Below are 12417 nucleotides of genomic sequence, written 5' to 3' on the forward strand. Positions count from 1 at the left end.
GTCTTCCACCGAGAGAGGGCCGTGGGCTAGATGTTGCTTCTACACATGCTGAGGAGAGGCGACGCGATTGGCTATTTAAACACCTCGAGCCGCGCAGATGAACCCGCGACAGCCAATCAGGAGCGAGTGTTACCGCAGCTCCACCCCCACTTCCTCCCTACGCCCACTTCACACCTTGTAATCTTAACCCATGATGTAACCTTTTAGTTTTTATGAAAAAAAAAACATTGAAAATAAAAGTACAAGCACAAGTAAGCAGTGGTACTCCAATATCACATTGAAATACAATGTGAATGCTGTAATGAAGAAGCACTTTCTTAAAAGTAAAAGTTATGCATTCAAAATGATGCTTAATAAGTAAAAGCATAAATATATTCCTTAACCTACCAAGAGTTAAATGCAAAATGGCTTGTTTAAGAAAAATATGTATGATATTATTGGATTATTATCATTTGTGCATCATTTTTTTGCTCACTTTAATGTAATAACAATAATAGTAATAATGATTTTGTACAAATAATGTGAATCTGCAAAGTAACTAAAGCTATCAAAAAAATGCTGTGGTGTAAAAAGTAAAACATGTTCCTCCAAAATGTAGTGGGGTAGAAGTATAAAGTGGATATACACAAGTAAAGTACAAACACCTCAAAATTGTACTTGTAACTTCTGTAACAAATAAAATCTTAACTTTGGGTCATTTATTTAGTATTTATAGTATTATACAATTGTGTTGGTGCCCCTTCTTGAGACGACAAGACTGTTATCCTCTGGACATAAAAAAAAATCACCAAAAAAAAGCAAAAACACTGTGTACAGAGTATTTACAGTTCATTGCTTGAAGCATTTAACGTATACGTAATCGACAGGGCCTCTCTTTACCACCGGGACCTTAACAGACACATGTTAATTATAGGGCAACTTTGCATTAGGAGCATGGTGCCAATGACCTGTCAGGGTTTTCCCCTTATTCATGTTCAATGTCAGGCGATCAGCTGTATATACTCACTTAACAACACACACACGCGCACATGCACGCACACACACACACACACACACACACACACACACACACACACACACACACACACACACACACACACACACACACAATAAGGTGGCCGGTGTTTATGTTGAAAATAGTTCATATTGGTGTCTGAATCAGAGGCACAAATAAAAAAACAAAAAAGACAACAACTCTGAGCCCTCACATTGCTGTGGTGTTTATTTCACCAGCCTGAAGCTGACCTCTCTCTGTTTTGTTTTGTAACTTCCCAACCAACTCCGTGACACAGTTTCCTGAGGTTGCACCTAAATATTACTTATGTTGGGGTTTGCACCCTCGAGAACCTCAGCTATGAGGAGGAAGTCGCCAAGAGAAGTAGAATTCAGCTCAGTTTGTAAGATTTCTATTCATAGCTTCATTTTGCCAATTCGGAGGAGACTTATTTGGACTTCTGGAAGTTTTCAACTAATTTACTGCTCACAGCTTTTACATTCATGGATTGAAACGGACATATGGTTTCAAGGTGGTCAAGCTGTGATGAAAAACCTCTAAATAAAGTAATACATAGGTTAATTTTTTAAAGGTTCAGATTAACATTTTCCACAAAACACATTTCCAGCCTTCTCATTTGACAAAGACAACGTGATACACGGACAATACTATCACTTTTATACTGTGACAGAGATTATGGTTCTGAAAAGCACAACACATTAGGCCTAAATTGTGTTTTTCACGCAACTGGTGAAGGATGCCTTTTCTGCGTATCTGATGATGTGCTTTATTCTGTTGTCTGCGTTACACTTACAACTCACCCATGATCATATTGGAGTATTTCAGTTACTTGGAAACCTGGCACCTGATCAGATTCGACTTGACCTTTAAGTTTGAACAAAGCAGTTTTAGTTTGCACATTTGTTGCTCAACGGTGTGTGATGGCGTCAATAATTGAATATCTAGAATATGATTGTTCAAATATTGGGTTTTTCAGCAGCTATTTAACTGGTAAGAGAAACAATCACACACACATTTTATTCATCACATGCACGAGTGGTGGAAGAAATACTCAGATCCTTTACTCGGGTAAAAGTACTGATACCATAATGTAAAAATACATAGATTCTACTAAAGTCTTTGGAAGTATTGACATAAAAATAGACTTAACTTTAATAGTTATATTAAAATTGAAATTGCATTAATAATGCTGAAGCATCACCGTGGACATAGTATTTCAATGTTGTAATAAAGTTGGACGTGGTGAAGTACATTTTATGTAAAATGACATAAAATAGCAAGTAAGTAACGTGTAAATTGTTTAAAAATACCAGAAGAAAATGTATAATTAAACTTAGAGTGTAAAAATCAACACAATGCTATTAAAACACTAATAAGTACAACATTTATACAAGCTAAAAGTGTATTATATTGCCTAAAACCAAAGAAAAAACTTAAACTTTGTATTTGTCAGTCATTCTTTTTTAAAATTTGGTTCCATTTATGCTAAATTTAGTGGCAATAAAACACATCTAAACGAATCTGTAAAAATGACGTGGTCTGCCGTTCTCTTTTCCATCATCGTGTCTTTTTTTTTCCGCAGGAACTCGCAGTGAATTTAATACAAGTCTTCATTAGTGTGTCCACTTACACAAACACTGTGTTACGCACTTTCGGTCACGGGTGTGGCGGTCAGAGCACGGATCTGCTTCCTTTCAATGAATTTCAGTTGTTGTGGCTTCATTGGGTCTATTTCCAGAGCTGCGTGGGTAATAGTGCAATGTTTCTCCCCAGCATGTAATGGAGATGTCAAATCTGTCTGTATGGTCATTTTGTGTCATAAATCTAAACGGTCCATTCAGTGGAAAATCAGTGGTTTATATTTCACCACTATGTTTTCTGACATGAAGACCTGATATGCTGAATCAGCAGCGCAGCAAATATTACACCGTCCCTCATGCGAATGTCTCATGAACCTGAGAGATACTGCGAGGTCTGTGATCTGTACACTGTGTCCTGCTCTCCTCTTGTTCAGCTGTCACATTTCACCTCAGATCTCTCCCGCAGTCACATTCGTGTCATCCTGCATTCTTCACATTTAATCTGATCTCAATCCATAAATGTCAGATTTTCTGCATGACTGCAGAGCTGAACTGTATTCACGGAAATCTGTCTGTGTGATGCAGTCACGTAAAAACAATGTGTGTGTAAGTAGGAATCCTCAAATCACTCCAAAGGTTGTGAGGATGTGACGTGACCGAGAGAGTTAATGTGGTTTCATAGTTTCTGCACATTTTGTTCTGCTCTCATTGTTGAGTCAAACCTCCGAAACAGCTGGCTGCCATCTGCTGGCTGTGATCAGACCTCGTTTTGAGAAGTTTGGTTTTTCTCTCAAACTCTGTTTTTGACCGAACGTCACACACATTAATTATAGGGCAACTTGCATTGGTGCTGATGCCCTGTCAGGATTTTCCCTTATTCATTTTCAATGTCAGCTTATTAGCTGTACACTCACATAACAACAATACATAGCAACGCGCGCGCGCGCGTACACACACACACACACACACACACACACACACACACACACACACACACACACACACACACAACAACAACAACAACAACAACAACAAAGCATAACAACAAACTTGAAGGAAATTCACATGCATTGTTATCAAAATTGTTATCAAAGATACTAGATTCCAATGTGTAATAGTGCTGAATGGGGATAATACAAATACAAAATTAAATGTGTTTGATTTCATTTCAGCTTCACAGTAGTAACCTTTGCACATATATTTGGTTGCATTTATACTCAATATTTCAATAAGAATGGCTGATGAACATGGTTGGTATCAAGATATCTTTAATATGACCAAGTTTCCTTTGGTTTATAGTCAAGGTTTCTCGTTTTTTTGCATCAAAGTCAGGGATGCTGCCTTCCTTCCCCTGCACCTCATCCGTGTTTCCTTTTTGTCACAAGGCAGAACCCAATGGCAAAATTTGGAAAAGCAGGTATGATAAAAACAAGCATTTGTTTGTAAAAAAAAAAAAAAATCAGTCTGGCTTTATAGGAGATTGTAGATGGTCCTGAGTGAGACGGCTGCCTTGCTTGACAGATTAGAATGCGGGTAATCAGTTTGTTCTGCCTCGTCTTAAGAGACAGGCTAACCTTTAATTGCAGCACAAAGATATTTTGTTTGAACCTTTCATGTGATTTCCTCTAACAACAAGATGTGTATTTTGTTCCTGCTCATGTAGGTCTGAAGAGGAATGACGAGGTGGGCTTTTAAAAAACAAGTAAATGGAACATTTAGAAACATTACCCGCAGACGAGGAGGTCGTCTTCAACGCAATAAGACTTGGTCACTCTCACTTAAACTGTACACTTGATATAAGACCAATTAAACATCAAACAGGTCCAAGTTGTGCATGTGGTAGATACTGCAGATGTATATTTTTATTTCATTAGACTAGAGGCATTTATCAATATATCAGGTAGTAATATTGATCATATTTCTGGCTTTACTGTGGGTGAATGAGAACAATCAATGAAAACAGGAAGGTGTCTGTTTAAAAAAACAGTATTTAACCATCTCAGGATGGGACACACTGAGCCCATGATATAGGTAAAGAAAATACCCAAATCAACTTTTACTTCTCGAGGGTGTTGGGTTTACAGTGAGCAGTGAAGGGAACTAGTATCAGCACTAAAGTTAACCAAATATATTGAAGAAAACTCACGTTTTAGCAAAGACGATTACGTTAATTTTCCATTCTGTCCAGTAGGCGGCGGTGATGCGTCTGCACCGCCAATAAAGGAGAAGAAGAATAAGTAGAAGAAGTAGAAGAAGTAGAAGAAGAAGAAGAAGAAGAAGAAGAAGGAGAAGAAGGAGAAAAAGAAGTAGAAGAAGAAGAAGAAACTGAATTGTACTTCTTAGTGGAAAATATGAACAGAGATCAACACATACAAGTAAGTAAACGAACGAGAATTAACTATTTTATTCTCACAGTAATTTATTCACACGTGACCGTTATGTTGTTTTCATTTCTCAGCCATACAACGTTGGTGAGACTAAAGTTAAAAAACATTCTCGACTCTCCAAGCTACGAGCTAGCTAACTCATTTCTCGCTAAGCTAAAAAAAAAAGACAACACGTGTCTTTGTTATGTTGTAGTTATGACTTAAATCACGACCACGTATAATATGTGTTGGTGTTATTCTTAAGCAAAGTCATTTTGGAGTAATTTCGGAGAACCGAAAAAACGTTTACTTTTCATCAGTAGTAGAAGTAGAAGTTTAAAGTTATCATGGCGAACAGTTAGCCGAGATAAAAATAAACTTCCAGAGTCTCAAAAGAGACAAAATGTTAATTAAAATAGACTCAAACTAAATAAGAACTTCAGATGTAAATGATAACGTATCCGTGAGTTGCTCTGTGGACATTTCTTTGCATTAGCTGTCCTGAATATCACAGTTTCGATGGTAAACTACGTTTGTAGTTTGAGCCATCTTTTCCTGACCTTTTGCACACGTCCACTTCACCTTTCCGTGAACTCGTCATTTTACATATTAAATGTGCGTTTCACTCAAGAGCAGATCAACCTCCCATGCAAAGGATGACATCCTTAATATGACATAGTCAGCCTGTGGTCATGTATGATGCACTGTCCCTTTCAATATATTAAACTAACGTTTAAATGTTCATATAACAGATCTTTTTCTAGCTTTTCTATGTCATTTTTGACTTTCGGCAAAATCAATTTAAAACAACGTTTGTATTTTAATAACTGAATGGAAGCTGAACTGTTGCACTAGTTCTCTCTACTCTACAACCGGCCTGCGCTTGTGCCAAAGCGTCACATTTTGTGATTGTGATTTAGGAGATTTATTGTGGCTTCAACTTCATTGTTCTTCAGATCCTTTAAAAAAAATGTATTGGCACCTTAAATTGCATGGTTATAGGGTGTAATGGACAATCGACATCCTGTCTGTGAAGTCATCCAGCGTGAAAGGAGGGATTTCTGGAGAGGGAAAGCAATCCCTCTCATTGTAAAACACTTTATAATTGATTGAATAGAATAGACTTGCTTGCAGAACCCTAAGAGGCATTTTTCCCTTTGTAAATGGTTGTTAAATGTTAATGTTCAGATTTGGGTGTTGGTCTATATCACAAATTGTGCATTATGCCACCTGCAACTTAATTTGACACCACACACTTTGTTTTAAAAAACACATCTGCGCTCTCCTTGCAGGTCAGCGACAGTGATGATGACAGCAATAGCTTCAGCGACGGTGATGGTGAAAGTGAGGGCAACAGCAACAGCGACAGTAACAGTGAAGGAGACAGCGACGCTGGCGCCAGCATCACCGTTTTGGACCACCAATCCAGCCAAGGAGCGAGCAGCAGCCAGCTAGTGACTCCTATCGTTCAATATGACACTGTTGGGATGAAGAGGAAAAGGGAGTCTCCTAAATTGAACCGATTTGTAGAGACAAACATTGAAAAACCACAGGACTGCGATGAATACTACTTCATGAACCTTGCGAAAATGTTCAAAAAGTTGTCCCCAGAGAAGAAGTCCGAGGTCAGGATGAAAATCGAGAGACTCCTCTTCGAAGCGGAGTTTGAGTAGAACGGATTCACGTCCACATCTAAAAATGAATTTTTTCCTGTTTCCTGTTCATAAGGTTTTATTGAAAGAATTGTAAGAAGTATAGTTTCAGTATCTTGGCTTTTAATTTGTCTTTTTTGCAGACAAACCCTGGAATATTTTTATTTTTTATTTTTTTTTCCCTCTTTTTAATTTTTAGTGCCTAGTGTGTCTTCAGTGTAGGTGCAAACTAGATTGTTAATAAGTTTTGGAGCGTTGTTACGACGCCACAATTTGTCAATCACCTGTAAGCATTGCTCGCAAATCACCTTTGTGAAATGGGGCTTCTGGTTTGTTCAAATCATCTAAATATCAGAAGTTTCTGACTGGCGGGATGAGCAGGTTGGACCATTTTGGATCTTTAATAGCATTCTTTATGCCTGCATGCTGTGGACGCTTTTCTTTTGCTCGGTAAACCTTTGTTGTTTTCCTTTTCTGGGGGGTTTAATCTATACGAGATCCGCCAACATGTTTTAGAGTACTTCTAAACACAGTAGTTAAAAACGAAAAGGCTTTGTAATAAAACAATTAGTTGACATTGTGTTAAAACTGATGTAGTGTAAGAGAGATGTACCGCATGGTAGCAGACGATATCTGCAGTGAGGATGGCTCTGCCTATTTAAGCCAAATGCATTGTGGTACATTACTAATACTCAGGCCACTTTTTATCAAAGGCACAAAAGAAAACTTCTGTTTAAGTCTGAAATATGTTAATTGTTTTTGTACAAATAAAGATTTTGCACGTTGTGTGTATGTGGGCGTATGATTTCTTTGTGGAGAGACTGAGACAAGAATCTGATGCACAATTATTTTAATAGTTAGGAAAAGCATTTGTTATACAAAAATAGGTGATAATGTGGTGATGTGAACATCACCTGAGGTGCATGGTTATACAGTAGAACTGACGTCACAGATTTCATTAGCGAACAGAATCAATTGAATTTTTTTTAATTTTTTTTTTAGCATGAAGAGTGAAACAACATCCCAGTAAAGTAAAGTAAAGGCTTTGGTCTCATCGACAAAAGATGAGAAAAATACAGTAAGATGTAGATATAAAAGTAAAGTTTACACCAGTGGTTCTCAAGCTTTTCCACTTGTAAGCTGTATCTATTTGTGACCCATCAAGACTGCAAAGAAAGAATGACTGAGGGTTTTGTCTCCATGTTACTTTGTTTTCAAGGCATGAGAATAGAAAAGTATCCAGTACATTACAAGAAAAATAGAGAGGAATGTCTAAAAAAAAGTCAATATAATTTAGTTTTCTATAAAAGCTTATTTCCCCTTCCCCTTTCCGCTTCTGTTAAACATCCTCCCCTCTAATCTTTCTTGTGACTCGAGTGTTGACATGTTTTCAAGTAACCTCTGCCAACTTTACATTTCTGACTCCACTGAAGAGGGCGATCTATTCAGTCACCACCTGACTTGTAGCAGTAGACTCCATGTTTGTGCTGGGGAGGTGGGAAGCCAAAGCTGCGCACCCCGGGCTCAGAGAGACCGCAGTGTCTTCGTGGCTTGGTGATGGGATACCGGACGCTTCCATCGAACAGCCAGCCGGCGTCACAGTGGTCCAGCCCTGTTAGTTTCCAGGCGGCGTAGAGCTGCCCGACTTTGGCGAGCTCTGCTCCGTCCTCCCGACACGCCTGCTGAGCCTCAGTGAGGTTCATCTTGTGAGAGGGCTGAAGGTAGTAGACTTTCCCTTTGAAGGAGACACATTTATTGAGACATTTAGATAAACCTCTTGACTGTTTCTGCTTATTTATATTGTAAGGTGGGAAAACCTGGCTAGAAAACATCAATAAGGATAAAAGTGGTAGAAACTTTTGAAATATACAGCAGAATAATCTTTTTATAGATGAACTTTAAAGGTTCAAATCATATTTTCGTGTAGTGTGTGTAACACCTGGTGCTGAAATAACGTTTAGGAATCTTTCTGGTGGTTTGACTGAAGTACTAATTGATGTGACACGTCACCAAAAGAAAAGCTGTATAAATAATGACATTAATTGCTGTTGGTTTCAGAGTGTTTGCTCTGCATTTACATGACAAAATGACCTCTGAGAAAAGGGCTTATTGTGCATACTGTCACAATAAATCCAGCAATCGTCGATGTTATAAGTGACACCTGTAACTTTTCAACCTGTGACATGGTTGGTCCCACACCACCTCACCTTGGAGTGAAGAGGAGAAGCAGAAGACGTCGTAGCGATGGAGGTGCGGCTGCCGCCTGCCGTAGCTCCGCACACCGGGGGCGAGGCCGTGCCCGCCGCAGGGCACTCTGGGCCGGGTGATGGGGTACTGGACCGTCCCGTCGGCCAGCCAGCCTGCATTGCACCAATTCAGGCCCTCCTTCCAGGACTGGAAGAGCTGGGTGAAGGTGGCCAGTGTGGAGTCCTGCTCCTCACAGGCCTGCCGGGCTCCCAGGAAGCTCAGGTGGTATTGACCACCAGGGTGCTGGTAAGGAAACACCACCCCTGAGTGGAGGAATTGATTGGACAACGATTACACAAAGTATGTGGGCTTCAAAAGGTCAGTCACTGGGACACTTGTAGAACAAAACCATTGTAAATGTTACTAGTAACACCTGTGCTTTGTGAAAAATGTCAATAATTCAATTCAACTATATCTAATACATACGACTTTTAAGATAGTTTTATTCATATTGCTACACACACTAGTAATAACAATGAGACTAATATTGTCAGATATGATTATATTTATATATTACAGGATGGAATCAAGTGAGAATAATAATGTACACTTCACAATCATACATGTGTATACCAACTCCAAACTCCAAAACAGATAAAACCTAACCAGGCTAAAGGCTCAAATCTCTATTTTTTCTAAGCGGATCTCTGACTAGAAATAAAAGCTGTCTCTGTGAAATGAGAGTGGAAGTCATGGTATGGACACGTTGTACCTCATAACTCCAGATGGACTGACGTGCTCCTGTCCTCCAGTCCGTCCACCACCTCGCAGTGGTAACTTCCTGTGTCGTTCAGCAGGAGGTTCGTCATCTTGAGCGCAGCATCTCCCGGGAAATCCTGTCTGAGCTCCACACGGCCCCTGACCAACAAACGCACTGCGAGTTTAAACACAAACAAGCTCACGGAGAAAAGAGTGCACCACCAATGAATCATTTTGTCCCTCCAACAACCTGAAGGCCCCGAAACTACGACTGCGGGCGCCGATGGCCACCAGCACGTCTGTCTCGCGTCCCCCGGCAGCAGGCCGCCAGGACCACTTGACCCGGACCCTCCTCGGCGAGCTCAACTCAGGCTCATACCAGAACCTGCAGGGCATGGTGGCGTTGCCCCCTCTGACCGCAAACACCGATGGCTGAGCAGAGTCCACGTGGAGCTTCACGCCACCGAAGTGAACTGTGGGAAATGCAGACGTTACATCTACGAATGTGGACGCACGGAGCACATCATTTGCACATCCATGTGACATTTATCCTCTGCATACTTTCTTTGTTGCCGTTTGCATTGAGGTAGTCCTGGTAGAAGAAGTTGTTTGGGATGGCGGGGGCAGCCAGGGAGAGAAGCAGCTGAGCGGCCAACAGCAGCAGAGCTTGGAGGCAGCAGATCATCATCATCATCATCATCAGGTTCTGATCCTCAAAGAAACATCTGCTCGGCTCCTCCGACCCTAAAATCACAGTTGAATAAAGACTTTTGTATGACTGCAGTAGTTTTTGCCTGCTGTATTGGTAACTGTAGCTGTTGTGACCAGACAGTGTCGGTAGAGGGCAGCACCACACCACGTTAGGGAGCTCTGAGCTTTTTTTTTAATTTTTTTTTTATGAAACTGTCATTTTGCCTCTTGGATAACTTTAAGGATTTTATGTTATGTTAGTTCAAATAATGTTTTAATCATTCTGACACACCAAAAACGGCTGCTTTCAAATGCTGATTCAAGACAGAAATTTTGATTATTTGTAGAATAAGTTGTCAGCCTGGCAGGTCGTCTGGAGCTATTTCAGTTATTGTCATAATTGCAACACCTAATTGACTGGATGTAAGATACCTGAACAAGTTCTGAACAAAACACTGAACATTACCACGGACAAAAGGCCTAATAGTTAGTAAAGCGAATTTCAGAAGCTCACATGACCAATAAATCGACGCGTGTATTAAAGATCATACAACATATTTGTCATATTCATTTTTTCCCCCCCTCACTTACCGTAAAACACTTTGATGTTCTGGTGTACTCGCGGGGTTTTAAATCCTTGTCGAAAGGGAAGCTTTGATGTCGAGGAGCAGAAGTCAGAAGAAGTCTTCTGGGATCAATTCCGTTTCTCCAAGAGGTCGCAGAAAGGAGCCCACAGTGGCTTTCTGGTCAAACAGTGCACGTCTCCTCCAGTCCTAATGAAAGCCGGTGCACATAGCCCGCAGTGACACGTGTATTCTAACGTTTCGTGAGAGAGGAAGAGGGCTGTGATGCTGACCTGCCGCCATCAAGCTGTCGGACTGGAATCCACCTGAGGGGGTTTCTGCAGCCAGCGAGGGAAGGGAGGACCATGATGCCCCCGACTTCATCCACCGGTATCTCATGTCGAGACTAATTATGAGTGGGAAAACAACAACAACAAAAAAATGATTGCCTTCTGTTTATTATTTAAGTCTAGCGTAGCTTTGTAGCCCAAAATCAGAAATTAGGAAGTTCTTTGGAGGGTTTTACAAACTGTTAAACTTATTTATATATTTATACTATACTCCTATACTTATTTAGATTTATACTATACTTCAAAGTTTGAACTGTACTTTGAAGTATAAATAGGATTTTATCAAATGTAATGACGTTTTCTATTGCAAGGCAGTTTCAGTAAACTGGGTGAATTACTAACTATCTTAAAGCAAAGAGGAGTTGTTTTACTCCCACGAACCCAAGTTACAGAATCACTTTTCTTTTGTACAGTAGGGCCAGCCATAAAATGTAAGCTCAAATTGTCCAGCTGTTTGCAGAGAGGAGAACATGGGAGAAAAGTCCAGAGCTCTCTGAAAGCAGATGTTTGTTGCATGACTCCAGCTGCTAGCTGTGTTTTTTCTACTCCTGGAGGCTCTGTGATCTTTTATAGGAAACTGTGCTATGTCGCGGGAAAAAAAAATACATGAAATACACATCTCCATGCAGTAAGGCATAGACACGCATGGAATGAACAGGTGAACACGGTGGAGGACAAATGTGTCCTCCACCGTGTTCATCTCCTAGAGATGAAAGCTGTTGCCAGGGGCCAAACATACCAGGACTGCGAGTTTAGCAGCGAGACGAGGGCCTAAAAGAGTGTAATTACTCGTGTAAACAGCAGGCTGAAGCCCGGTAGTCCCACGTGGAGACGAAACCCAACATATCTTGTGTTTGAAGAAAGCAGAATGCAGCATTGTTCATATTGTAAATGTTGGAGTTTACCTCTGTTCTGAGGGCTTCAAATGAAATACAAAGTCTTACTGTACCTTCCTCTGCTGTTATCTTTGGGCAGCATTATGTTAAAAATGATATCAACTTCTGAACAATGCAGAGATGCTTCCTAAATGGACAGTTCCTCTCCTCCACGCTGCTCTCCTTTTGTCCCCTGTGACCAGTCTGCTCATGCAGATCATTTGGTCAGATGTGGACATTGTCTGACCAAATGGGGCTCTTATAGCCGGCAGTAGGAAATACACTATGATGTAACTGGTGCCATTCAGTCTATCAGCTCATACAACATGACAAAGAAATGTGGTGTGTCTCTTGAAACAGCAAGAAAAACGATTCCATTT

The 12417-nt window shown here is 40.3% G+C and overlaps 1 pseudogene; it reads right to left on the minus strand.

Annotated features, from left to right (window-relative positions):
• Nucleotides 1–7747: 7747 nt before the first annotated feature.
• On the minus strand, nt 7748–10247 carry LOC137783980 (hyaluronan and proteoglycan link protein 3-like; annotated as a pseudogene).
• Nucleotides 10248–12417: the final 2170 nt, after the last annotated feature.

This window comes from Clinocottus analis, unplaced genomic scaffold, assembly GCF_023055335.1.
Source record: "Clinocottus analis isolate CAN_PGR_092001 unplaced genomic scaffold, fCliAna1.0.p SCAF_1, whole genome shotgun sequence".
Taxonomy (NCBI): Eukaryota; Metazoa; Chordata; class Actinopteri; order Perciformes; family Cottidae; genus Clinocottus; species Clinocottus analis.